We start from the raw sequence: 14,428 nt of genomic DNA, 5'->3' as shown, positions 1-14,428 counted from the left end.
AAAGAGATCTTTCTACACATGTTTTAAAAAGTGGATATGCATGTTTGAAACATGTTAAAGATGCAAATGACCAATGGATCAAAACCTTTTAAAGAAAATAACATTAGATTCTCAAGTGAACATGCGGTGAGATATTTACCTGACTCAAACAAGACATTATTTTGCCCATTTACAAAAAGCTGACCTAACGATCATAGATGATTGTAAAGTGATTGATCATGCATAACGGGCAATATTTTGTAAGGAATGACTTATGGATTAGGAGTCCACACTCAGTTAAGAATCCCCCGCCTCCCCCTTTTCTTGGCGATTGCAAAACCTGATATATTAAAACTAAAAGGAGTTTACAATCCCTAAAAATTACAGACACTTTTAGGAATTATCTCTCCCTACATTTGTCTATTGTGAATTTCCATTTTAGATGTATACTTTTTTATTAAATCAAAACGTGAGTTTTCACTTTCCCTTCTTCATCTTGTAAACAAAAAAAGAGATAAAAGGAAAAAATAAATCACAAAAAAACAAAATTTTTAGATTTTATGTATGGAAATGATTTTTAAAGAAATAAAAAATGTAAGTAAATAAAATTTATTCACACACTACAAATGAACACAAAAGTTTTGTTATCCAAGTTTGGGAAATTCCACAAGATAAACCCTAATAGCTCAGAATTTTATAAGAAAGAGATTTTTCTAGACATGTTTTAAAAAATGGATATGCATGCTTGAAACATGTTAAATATGCAAATGACCTATGGAGCCAAACCTTTTAAAGAGAATAACATTAAATTCTCTTTTGAATGCGCGATGGGATATTTACCCGAGTCAAACAAGCCATTATTTTGCCCATTTACAAAAAGATGACCTAACGATCATAAATTATTCTAAAATGATTTATCATGCATAATGGGCTATATTTTTGTAAGGAATGACTTAAGGATTGGGAGTCAGCAGTCAGTTAAAAATCCCCCACCTCCACCATTTCCTGACATTTGCAAAACCTGATAAATAAATACAAAAAAGAGTTTACAATCCCTTAAAATTGTAGACATTTTTTCGAATTATCTCTCTCTACATTTGTGCATTGTGCATTTCCATTTTAGATGTAGACTTTTTTCTTAAATCAAAGCTTGAGTTTTCACTTTCCCTTCATCTCGTAAACAAAACAAGAGATAAAAGGCAAATAGATCACAACAAAATGAAAATTTAAGAGTTTATGTGTGGAAAGAATTCAAAGAAATAAACAAATGAAAGTAAAGAAAATTTATTCCTCACTACAAAAGAACACATAAGTTTTGTTACCCAAGTTTGGGAATTCCACTTGTTCAACCCTAATTGCTCTGAATTTTAAAAGAAAGAGATTTTTCTACACATGTTTTAAAAAATGGATATGCATGCTTGAAAAAAGTTAAAGAGGTACATGACCTATGGATCAAAACCTTTTAAAGAGAATAACATTAAATTCTCAAGTGACGGTGCGGTGGGATATTTACTTGAGTCAAACTAGCCCTTATTTTTCCCCTTTACAAAAAGTTGACCTAACGATCATAGATGATTGTAAAGTGATTTATCATGCGTAACTGGCAATATTTTTGCAAGGAAGGACTTATGGATTGGGAGTCAACACACAGTTAAAATTCCCCCGCTTCCCATTTTTCCCAACGATTGCAAAACCTGATATATAAAAACTAAAAAAGTGTTTACCCTAAAAATTATAGACACTTTTATGAATTATCTCTCTCTACATTTGTGCACTCTGCATTTCCATTTAAGATGTATAATTTTTTCTTAAATCAAAGCTTGAGTTTTCACTTTCCCTTCATCTCGTAAACAAAAAAAGAGATAAAAGGCAAAAGGATCACAACAAAATGAAAATTTTAGATTTCAGGTATGGAAAGAATTCAAAGCAATAAAAAAATGCAAGTAAATAAAATTTATTCACTCACCACAAATGAACACAAAAGTTTTGTTATCCAAGTTCGGAAATTCCTTTAGTTCAACCCTAATAGCTCGGAATTTTATAAGAAAGAGATTATTCTACACATGTTTTAAAAAATGGATATGTATGATTGAAACATGTTAAAGATGCAAATGACCTATGGATCCAAACCTTTTAAAGAGAATAACATTAAATTCTCATGTGAACGTGTGGTGGGATCTTTACTTAAGTCAAACAAGCCATTATTTTGCCCATTTACAAAAAGCTGGCGTAGCTATCATAGATGATTTAAAGTGATTTATCATGCGTAACGGGCTATATTTTGTTAAGGAATTACTCATAGATTGGGAGTCAACACTGAGATAAAAATCCCCAGCCTCCCCCTTTTATCGACAATTGCAGATCCTAATAAATAAAAACTAAAAGGAGTTCACAATCCCTAAAAATTACCGACACTTTTAGAAGTTATCTCTCTCTACATTTGTGCATTGTGCATTTCCATTTTAGATGTATACATTTTTCTTAAATCAAAGCTTGAATTTTCACTATCCCTTCATCTCGTAAAAAAAAAGCGATAAAAGGCAAGAGGATCACAACAAAATGAAAATTTTAGAGTTTATGTATGGAAAGAATTTAAAGCAATAAAAAAATGTAAGTAAAGAAAATTGATTCACACACCTCAAATGAACACTAAAGTTTTGTTATCCAAGTTTGGGAAATTCCACTAGTTCAACCCTAAGAGCTTGAAATTTTATCAGAAAGAGATTTTTGTACACATTTTTAAAAATGGATATGCATGCTTGAGACATGTTAAAGATTCAAATGACCTATGGATCCAAACCTTTTAAAGATAATAACATTAAATTTCCAAGTTATGGTGGGATATTTACCCGAGTCAAACAAGCCAATTATTTTGCCCTTTTACAAAAAACTGACCTAACAATCATAGATGATTATAAAATTGATTCACACACCAAAAATGAACACAAAAGTTTTATTATCCATGTATGGGAAATTCCACTAGTTCAACCCTAATAGCTCAGAATTTTATAAGAAAGATATTTTGCTACACATGTTTTAAAAAATGGATATGCATGCTTGAAACATGTTAAAGATGCAATTGACCTAGGGATCCAAACCTTTTAAAGAGAATAACATTAAATTATCAAGTGAACGTGTGGTGGGGTATTTACTTGAGTCAAACAAGCCATTATTTTACTCATTTACCAAAAGCAGACCTAACTATCAATGATGATTGTGAAGTGATTTATCATGCGTAACGGGCTAAGTTTTTGTAAGGAATGACTTATAGATTGGGAGTCAACTCTCAGTTAAAAATCCCCCGCCTCCCCCTTTTCTCGACGATTGCAGAACCTGATATGTAAAAATTAAAAAGAGTTTACTATTCATAAATATTATAGACACTTTTTGTAATTATCTCTCTCTACATTTGTGCATTGTGCATTTCCATTTTTTGATATATAGTTTTTTCTTAAATGAATACTTCAGTTTTCACAATCCTTTCATCTCGTAAACAAAAAAAGAGATTAAAGGCAAATAAATCACAAAAAAATGAAAAGTTTAGAGTTTATATATGGAAATAATTTAAAGCAATAAATAAATGTAAGTAAAGAAAATTTATTCTACACCACAAATCAACACAAAAGTTTTTTTATCCAAGTTTGGGAAATTCCACTACTTCAACCTTAATAGCTTGGAATTTTATAAGAAGGGTATTGTTCTACACATGTTTTAAAAATGGATATGCATGCTTGAAACATGTTAAAGATGCAAATGACCTATAGATCCAAACCTTTTAAAGAGAATAACTTTAAATTCTCAAGTGAACGTGCGGTGGGATATTTACCCGAGTCAAAAAAGCCATTATTTTGACCATTGACAAAAAGCAGACTTAACAATCATAGATGATTGTAAAGTGATTTATCTTGCGTAATGGGATATATTTTTGAAAGCAATGACTTATGGATTGTGAGTCAACACTCAATTAAAAATCCCCCGGCTCCCCCTTTTCCAAACAATTGCAAAACCATATAAATAAAAAATGAAAAGAGTTTACAATCCCAAAAAAATTACAGACACTTTTTGGAATTTTCTCTGTCTACATTTTTGCATTGTGCATTTCCATTTTAGATGCATACTTTTTTCTTAAATCGAAGCTTGAGTTCTCATTTTCACTTCATCTAGTAAGAAAAAAAGGATAAAAGGATAATAGATCACAACAAAATGAAACTTTTAGAGTTTATGTATGGAAAGAATTCAAACCAATATACAAATGTAAGTAAATAAAATTTATTAAACACCACAAATGAACACAAAAGTTTTTTTTCCCAAGATTTGGAAATTCCACTAGTTCAACCCTAATAGCTTGGAATTTTATAAGAAAGAGATTTTTCTACACATGTTTTAAAAAATGGATATGCATGCTTGAAACATTTAAAAGATGAAAATTACCTTTGGATCCAAACTTTTTAAAGAGAATAACATTAAATTCTCAAGTGAACGTGCGATGGGATATTTACTCGAGTCAAACAAGCCATTATTTTGCCCATTTAGAAAAAGCTGACCTAATGATCATAGATGATTGTAAAGTGATTTATGATGCGTAATGGGCTATATTTTTGTAAGAAATGACTTATGGATTGGTGTCAACATTTAGTAAAAAATCCCCTACCTCCCCCTTTTCCCGACGAACGAAGAACCTGATATATAAAAACTAAAAAGAGTTTACAATCCCTAAAAATCACAGACACTTTTTGGAATTATCTAACTCTACATTTGTGCATTGTGCATTTCCATTTTAGATATATAATTTTTCTTAAATCAAAGCTTGAGTTTTCAAAGAAATAAATGGAAAATAGATCACAACAAAATGAAAAATTTAGAGTTTATTTGTGGAAAGAATTCAACGCAATAAACAGATGTAAGTAAATAAAATTGATTCACACACCACAAATGAAAGACAAATGTTTTGTTATCCATGATTGAGAAATTCCACTAGTTCAACCCTAATAGCTCAGAATTTTATAAGTACGAGATTTTTCTGAACATGTTTAAAAAAATGGATATGCATGCTTGAAATATGTTAAAGATACAAATGACCTATGGATCAAAATCTTTTAAAGAGAATAACATTAAATTCTCAAGTGAACGTACGGAGGGATATTTACCCGAATCAAACAAGCTATTATTTTGCCCATTTACAAAAAGCTGACCTAATGATCATAGATGATTGTAAAGTGATTTATCATGCGTAACGGGCTATATTTTTGTAGGAATGAGTTATGGATTGGGAGTCAACACATAGTTAAAATTCCCCCGCCACCCCCTTTTTCCAACAATTGCAAAACCTAATATATAAAGACTAAAAAGAGTTAAAATCCCTAAATATTAAAGACACTTTTTTGGAATTATCTCTCTTTACATTTGTGCATTGTGCATTTCCATTTTAGATGTATATTGTTTTCTTAAATCAAAGCTTGAGTTTTCACTTTCCCGTCATCTCGTAAAAAAAAAGTGCAAAAAGGCAAATAGGTTACAAAAAAATGAAAGCTTAAGAGTTTATATATGAAAAGAATTGAATAAATAAACAAATTTAAGTAAAGAAAATTTATTCATACACCACAAATGAACACAAAAGTTTTGTTATCCAAGTTTGGGAAATTCCACTAGTTCAACCCTAATAGCTCGAAATTTTATAAGAAAGAGATATTTCAACACATGTTTTAAAAAATGGATATGCATGCTTGAAATATGTTAAAGATACAAATGACCTATGGATCAAAACCTTTTAAAGAGAATAACATTAAATTCTCAAGTGAACGTGCGGAGGGATATTTACCCGAATCAAACAAGCTATTATTTTGCCCATTTACAAAAAGCTTACCTAATGATCATAGATGATTGTAAAGTGATTTATCATGTGTAACGGGCTATATTTTTGTAAGCAATGACTTATGGATTGTGATTCAACACTCAGTTAAAAAGCCCCTACCTCCCCCTTTTCCCGACGATTATAAAACCAGATAAATTAAAACTAAAAAGAGTTTAAAATCCCTAAAAATTAGAGACATTTTTTTAATTTTCTCTCTCTATTTTTGTGCATTGTCCATTTTCAATGTATACTTTTTTCTTAAAATGAAGCTTGATTTTTCATTTTCCCTTCATCACGTAAGAAAATAGAGATAAAAGGCAAATAGATCACAACAAAAGGAAAATTTTAGAGTTTATGTATGGAAGGAATTCAAAGCAATAAACAAATGTAAGTAAAGAAAATTTATTTACACAGCACAAATGAATACAAAAGTTTTTTTGTCCAAGTTTGGGCACTAGTTAAACCCTAATAGCTCGGAATTTTATAAGAATGATATTTTTCTACACATGTTTTAAAAAATGGATATGCATGCTTGAAACATGTTAAAGATGCAAATTACCTATGGTTCAAAACCTTTTAAAGAGAATAACTTTAAATTCTCAAGTGAACGTGCGGTGGGATATTTACCAGCGTCAAACAATCAATTATTTTGCCCATTTACAAAAAGTTGACCTTCATAGATGATTGTAAAGTGATTTATGATGCGTAATGGGCTATATTTTTTTAAGGAATGATTTATGGATTGGGAGTCAATACTCAGTCAAAAATCCCTTGCCTCCCCCTTTTCCCTTCGAATGAAAAACCCGATATATAAAAACTAAAAAGAGTTTACAATCCCCAAAAATCACAGAAACTTTTTGCAATTATCTCTCTCTACATTTATGTATTGTGCATTTCCATTTTAGATGTATAATTTTTTCTTAAATCAAAGCTTGAGTTTTCACTTTCCCTTCATCTCGTAAACAAAACAAGAAATAAAAGGAAAATAGATCACAACAAAATGAAAGTTTTAGAGTTTATGGAAAGAATTGAATGCAATAAACAAGTCTAAGTAAAGAAAATTTATTCACGCACCACAAATGAACACAAACGTTTTGTTATCCATGTTTGGGAAATTCCACTAGTTCAACCCTAATAGCTCAAAATTTATAAGAAAGTGATTTTTCTACACATGTTTAAAAAAATGGGTATGCATACTTGAAAGATGATAAAGATGCAAATGACCTATGGATCCAAACATTTTATAGAGAATAACAATAAAGTCTCATGTGAACGTGCGGTTGGATATTTATCCATGTCAAACAAACCATTATTTTGTCCATTTACAAAAAGCTAACCTAACGATTATAGATGATTTTAAAGTGATTTATCATGCGTAACGGGCTATATTTTGGTAAAGAATGACATATGGATTGGTAGTCAAAACTCAGTTAAAAATCCCCTGCCTCCCCCTTTTCTGGATGATTGCAGAACCTGATATATAAAAACTAAAATGTGTATATAATCCTTTAAAATTATAGATACTTTTATGAATTATCTCTCTCTACATTTGTGCATTGTGCATTTCTATTTTAGATGTATACTTTTTTTCTTAAATCAAAGCTTGTGTTATCACTTTTCCATAATCTCGTAAACAAAATAAGAGATAAAAGGCAAATCGATCACAACAAAAAGAAAATTTTAGAATTTATGTGTGAAAAGAATTAAAAGCAATAAAAAATGTAATTACAGAAAATTTATTCACACATCACAACTTAACACAAAAGTTTTGTTATCCAAGTTTTGGAAATTCCATTAGTTCAACCCTAATAGCTTGGAATTTTATAAGAAAGAAATTTTTCTGCACATGTTTTACAAAATGGATATGCATGCTTGAAATAGGTTGAAGATACAAATGACCTATGGATCAAAACCTTTTAAAGAGAATAACATTAAATTCTCAAGTGAACGTGCGGAGGGATATTTACCCGAATCAAACAAGCTATTATTTTGCCCATTTAGAAAAAGCTAACCTAATGATCATAGATGATTGTAAAGTGATTTATCATGCATAACGGGCTATATCTTTTTTAGGAATGACTTATGGATTTGGAGTCAACACACAGCTAAAATTCCACCGCCACCCCCTTTTCCCAACAATTGAAGAACCTAATATATAAAGACTAAAAAGAGTTAAAATCCCAAAATATTAAAGACACTTTTTGGAATTATCTCTCTGTACATTTGTGCACTGTGCATTTACATTTTAGATGTATACTTTTTTCTTAAATCAAAGCTTGAGTTTTCACTTTCCCTTCATCCCGTAAAAAAAAAAGTGATAAAAGGCAAATAGATTACAAAAAAAGGAAAGTTTAAGAGTTTATATATGGAAATAATTGAATAAAAAAAAAATGTAAGTAACGAAAATTTTTTCACACACCACAAATGAACACAAAATTTTTGTTATCAGAGTTTGGGAAATTCCACTAGTTCAACACTAATAGCTTGGAATTTTATAAGAAAGAGATATTTCTACACATGTTTTAAAAAATGGATATGCATGCTTAAAACATGTTAAAGATGCAAATGACCTATGGATTCTAACCTTTTAAAGAGAGTAAAGTTAAATTCTCAAGTGAATGTGCGGTAGGATATTTACCCAAGTCAAACAAGCCATTATTTTGTCCATTGATAAAAAGCAGACTTTACGAACATAGATGATTGTAAAGTGATTTATCATGCGTAATGGGCTATATTTTTGTAAGCAATGGCTTATGGATTGTGAGTAAACACTCAGTTAAAAATCCCTCGCCTCCCCCTTTTCCCGACATTTGCAAAACAAGATAAATAAAAACTAAAAAGTGTTTACAATCCCAAAAAATTATAGACACTTTTTCGATTTTTCTCTCTCTACATTTGTGCACTGTGCATTTCATTTTTTGATGTATACTTTTTTCTTAAATCGAAGCTTGAGTTTCATTTTCCCTTCATCTCGTAAGAAAATAGAGATAAAAGGCAAATAGATCACAACAAAATGAAAATTTTAGAGTTTATGTATGGAAAGAATTCATAGCAATAAACAAATGTAAGTAAAGAAAATTTATTAACACTCCACAAATGAACACAAAAGTTTATTTGTCCAGGTTTGGGCACTAGTTCAACCCTAATAGCTCAAAATTTTATAAGAAAGAGATTTTTCTGCACATGTTTTAAAAAATGGATATGCAGGCTTGAAACATGTTAAAGATGCAAACTACCTGTAGATCCAAACCATTTAAAGAGAATAACTTTAAATTCTCAAGTGAACGTGCGGAGGGATATTTACCAGAGTCATACATTCCATTATTTTGCCCATTTAGAAAAAGCTGACCTAACAATCATAGATGATTGTAAAGTGATTTATGATGCGTAATGGGCTATATTTTTGTAAGGAATGATTTATGGATTGGGAGTCAATGCTCAGTCAAAAATCCCTTGCCTCCCCCTTTTCCCAAAGAATGAAGAACCCGATATATAAAAACTAAAAAGAGTTTAAAATCCCTGAAAATCACAGAAATTTTTTGGAATTATCTCTCTCTACATTTGTGCATTTTGCATTTCCATTTTAGATGTATAATTTTTTCTTAAATCAAAGCTTCAGTTTTCACTTTCCCTTCATCTCGTAAACAAAAAAAGAGATAAAAGGAAAATATATCACAACAAAATGAAAGTTTTAGAGTTTATGTATGGAAATAATTCATTGCAATAAAAAAATGTAAGTAAAGAAAATTTATTCACACACCACAAATGAACACAAACGTTTTGTTATCCATGTTTGGGAAATTCCACTAGTTCAACCCTAATTGCTCAGAATTTTATAAGAGAGAGATTTTTATACACATGTTTAAAAGAATGGATATGCATACTTGAAAGATAAATAAAGATGCAAATGACCTATGGAACCAAACATTTTATAGAGAATAACTTTAAAATCTCATGTGAACGTGCGGTGGGATATTTATCCGAGTCAAACAAGCCATTATTTTGTCCTTTTAAAAAAATCTAACCTAACGAGTATAGATGATTGTAAATTGATTTATCATGCGTAACGGGCTATATTTTTGTAAGGAATGACATATGGATTGGTAGTCAACACTCAATTAAAAATCCCCTGCCTCCCCTTTTTCCCGACAATTCTAGAACCTGCAATATAAAAACTAAAATGTGTTTACAATCCTTAAAAATTATAGACACTTTTATGAATTATCTCACTTTACATCTTGTGCATTGTACATTTCCTTTTTAGACGTATATTTTTTTCTTAATCAAAACTTGTGCTTTCACTTTCCCATAATCTCGCAAACAAAAAAAGAGATAAAAGGCAAATCGATCACAACAAAATGAAAATTTTAGAGTTTATGTATGGAAAGAATTCAAAGCAATAAACAAATGTATATAAATAAAATTTATTCACACATAAAAAATGAAGACAAAAGTTTTTTTATCCAAGATTTTCAAATTCCACTAGTTCAACCCTAATAGCTTAGAATTTTGAAAGAAATAGATTTTTCTCCAGATGTTTTACAAAATGGATATGCATGCTTGGAATATGTTAAAAATAAAAATGATCTATGGATCAAAACCTTTTAAAGCGAATAACATTACATTCTCAAGTGAACGTGCAGTGGGATATTTACCCGAATCAAACAAGCTATTATTTTGCCCATTTACAAAAAGCTGACCTAACGATCCTAGATGATTGTAAAGTGATTTATCATGTGTAACAGGCTATATTTTTTTTAGGAATGACTTATGGATTGGGAGTCAACACTCAGTTAAAATTCCCCCGCCACCCCCTTTTCCCAACGATTGTAGAACCTGATATATAAACACTAAAAAGAGTTTACAATCCCTAAATATTACAGACTGTTTTTGGAATTATCTCTCTGTACATTTGTGCATTGTGCATTTCCATTTTTGATGTATACTTTTTTCTTAAATCAAAGCTTAAGCTTTCACTTTCCCATCATCTCGTAAACAAAAAGAGATATAAAAGGCAAATAGATCACAAAAAAATGAAAGTTTTAGAGTTTATATATGGAAATAATTTAAATAAATAAAAAATCTAAGCAAATAAAATTTATTCACACACCACAAATGAACACAAAAGTTTTGTTATCCAACTTTTGTAAATTCCACTAGGTCAACCCAAATAGCTCGGAATTTTATCAGGAGATATTTCTACACATGTTTTAAAAAATGAATATGCATGCTTAAAACATGTTAAAGATGCAAATGACCGATGGATCCAAACCTTTTAAAGAGAATAACATTAGATTCTCAAGTGAACGTGCGGTAGGATATTTACACGAGTCAAACAAGCCCTTATTTTGCCCATTGACAAAAAGCAGACTTAACGATCATAGATGATTGTAAAGTGATTTATCTTGCATAACGGGCTATATTTTTGTAAGAAATGACTTATGGATTGTGAGTCAACACTCAGTTAAAAATCCCCCGCTTCACCCTTTTCCGGACGATTCCAAAACCAGATAAATAAAAACTAAAAAGAGTTTACAATCCAGAAAAGTTATTGACACTTTTTGGAAATTTCTCTGTCTACAATTCTGCATTTTTCATTTCCATTTTAGTTGTATACTTTTTTCGTAAATCGAAGCTTGAGTTTCATTTTCCCTTCATCTCATAAGAAAATAGAGATAAAAGGCAAAAAGATCACAACAAAATGAAAATTTTAGAGTTTATGTATGGAAAGAATTCAAAGCAATAAACAAACGTAAGTAAAGAAATTTTATTTACACACCACAAAGGAACACAAAAGTTTTTTTGTTCAAGTTTGGGAAATTCCACTAGTTCAACCCTAATAGCTCGGAATTTTATAAGAAAGAGATTTTTCTACACAAGTTTTAAAAAATAGATATGCATGCTTGAAACATGTTAAAGATGCAAATTACCTATGGATCCAAACGTTTTAAAGAGAATAACTTTAAATTCTCAAGTGAATGTGTGGTGGGATATTTACCCCAGTCTAACAAGCCATTATTTTGTCCATTTAGAAAAAGCTGACCTAACGATCATAGATGATTGTAAAGTGATTTATGATGCATAATGGGCTATATTTTTGTAAGTAATGACTTATGGATTGGGAGTCAACACTCAATCAAAAATCCCCTGCCTCCCTCTTTTCCCGACGAATGAAGAACCTGATATATAAAAACTAAAAAGAGTTTACAATCCTTAAAAATCACAGAAACTTTTTGGAATTATCTCTGTCTACATTTGTGATTTTTGTTTTTCCATTTTAGATCTATAATTTTTTGTTAAATCAAAGCTTGAGTTTTCACTTTCCCTTCTTCTCGTAATAAAAAAAAGTGATAATAGGAAAATTAATCATGAGAATAAGAAAATTTTAGAGTTTATGTATGGAAAGAATTCAACACAATAAGCAAATATAAGTAAAGAAAATTTATTCACACACCACAAATGAACACAAATGTTTTGTTATCCATGTTTGGGAAATTCCACTAGTTCACCCTAACAGCTCAGAATTTTATAAGAAAGAGATTTTTCTACACAAGTTTAAAAAAATGGATATGCATGCTTGAAAGATGATAAATATGCAGATGACCTATGGATCCAAACATTTTATAGAGAATAACATTAAAGTCCCAAGTGAACGTGCGGTGGGATATTTACCCGAGTCAAAAGAGCCATTATTTTGTCCATTTACAAAATGCGAACCTAACGATCATAGATGATTGTAAAGTGAATTATCTTGCGTAACGGGCTATATTTTTTTAAGGAATGGCATATGGATTGGTAGTCACCACTCAGTTAAAAATCCCCTGCCTCCCCCTTTTCCCGACGATTGAAGAACCTGATATATAAAAACTAAAATGTGTTTACAATCCTTAAAAATTACAGACACTTTTATTAATTATCTCTCTCTAAATTTGTGCATTGTGCATTTCCATTTTAGATGTATACTTTTTTTCTTAAATCAAAGCATGTGTTTTCACTTTCCCATAATCTCGTAAACAAAAAAAGAGTTAAAAGGCAAATCGATCACAACAAAATGAAAATTTTAGAGTTTATGTATGGAAAGAATTCAAAGCAATAAAAAAATGTAAGTAAAAAAATTTATTCACACATCACAAATAAACAAAAATGTTTTGTTATCCAAGTATTAGAAATTCCACTAGTTTAACCCAAATAAGTTGGAATTTTATAAGAAAGAGATTTTTCTACACATGTTTTACAAAATGGATATGCATGCTTGAAATATGTTAAAGATACAAATGACCTATGGATCAAAACCTTTACGGAGAATAACTTTAAATTCTCAAGTGAACTCGCGGTGGGATTTTTACCCTAATCAAACAAGCTATTATTTTGCCCATATGCAAAAAGCTGACCTAACGATCATAGATGATTGTAAAGTGATTTATCAGGCATAACGGGCTATATTTTTGTTAGGAATGACTTATGGATTGGGAGTCAACACTCAGGTAAAATTCCGCCGCCACCCCCTTTTCCCAACGATTGCAGAACATGATATGTAAAGACTAAAAAGAGTTTACAATCCCTAAATATTACTGACACTTTTTGGAATTATCTCTCTGTACATTTGTGCAATGTGCATTTCCATTTTCGATGTATACTTTTTTCTTAAATCAAACCTTGAGTTTTCACTTTCCTTTTATCTCGTAAGATCATAGAGATAAAAGGCAAATAGATCACAACAAAAAAAAAAAAAAATTTGAGAGTTGATGTATGGAAAGAATTCAAAGCAATAAACAAATGTAAGCAAAGAAAATTTATTTACACACCACAAATGAACACAAAAGTTTTGTTATCCAAGTTTTGAAAATTCCACTAGTTCAACCCTAATAGGTCAGAATTTTATAAGAAAGAGATTTTTCTACGCATGTTTTAAAAAATGGATAAGCATGCTTCAAACAAGTTAAAGATGCAAATGAGCTATGGATCCAAACCTTATATAAAGAATAACATTAAATTCTCAAGTGAATGTGCGATAGGATATTGACCCGAGTATAACAAGCCATTATTTTGCCCATTGACAAAAAGCAGACTTAACGATCATAAATGATTGTAAATTGATTTATCATGTGTTACGGGCTATAATTTTTTAACCAATGATTTATGGATTGTGAGTCAACACTAAATTAAACATCCCCTGCCTCCCCTTTTTCTCGACGATTGCAAAACCAAATAAATAAAAACTAAAAAGAGTTTACAATCCAAAAAAATTACAAGCATTTTTTTTAGATTTTCTCTCTGTACATTTGTGCATTGTGCATTTCCATTTTAGATGTATACTTTTTTCTTAAATCAAAGCTTGAGTTTTCATTTTCCCTTCATCTTGTAAAGAATAAAATAGATAAAAGGAAAATACATCACAACAAAAGGAAAATTTTAGAGTTTATGTATGGAAAGAATTCAAAGTAATAGACAAATTTAAGTAAAGAAAATTTATTCACACACCACAAATGAACACAAACGTTTTGTAATCTATGTTTGGGAAATTCCACTAGTTCAACCCTAATAGCTTTGAATTTTATAAGAAAGAGATTTATCTACACATGTATAAAAAAATGGATA

The sequence above is a fragment of the Aristolochia californica genome, unplaced genomic scaffold, assembly GCF_029961685.1.
Source record: "Aristolochia californica isolate CCGP_79_NKW_82.1479 unplaced genomic scaffold, dmAriCali1.0.hap1 SCAF_4, whole genome shotgun sequence".
In the NCBI taxonomy this organism is placed as follows: Eukaryota; Viridiplantae; Streptophyta; class Magnoliopsida; order Piperales; family Aristolochiaceae; genus Aristolochia; species Aristolochia californica.
This window is presented reverse-complemented; position numbering follows the sequence as displayed.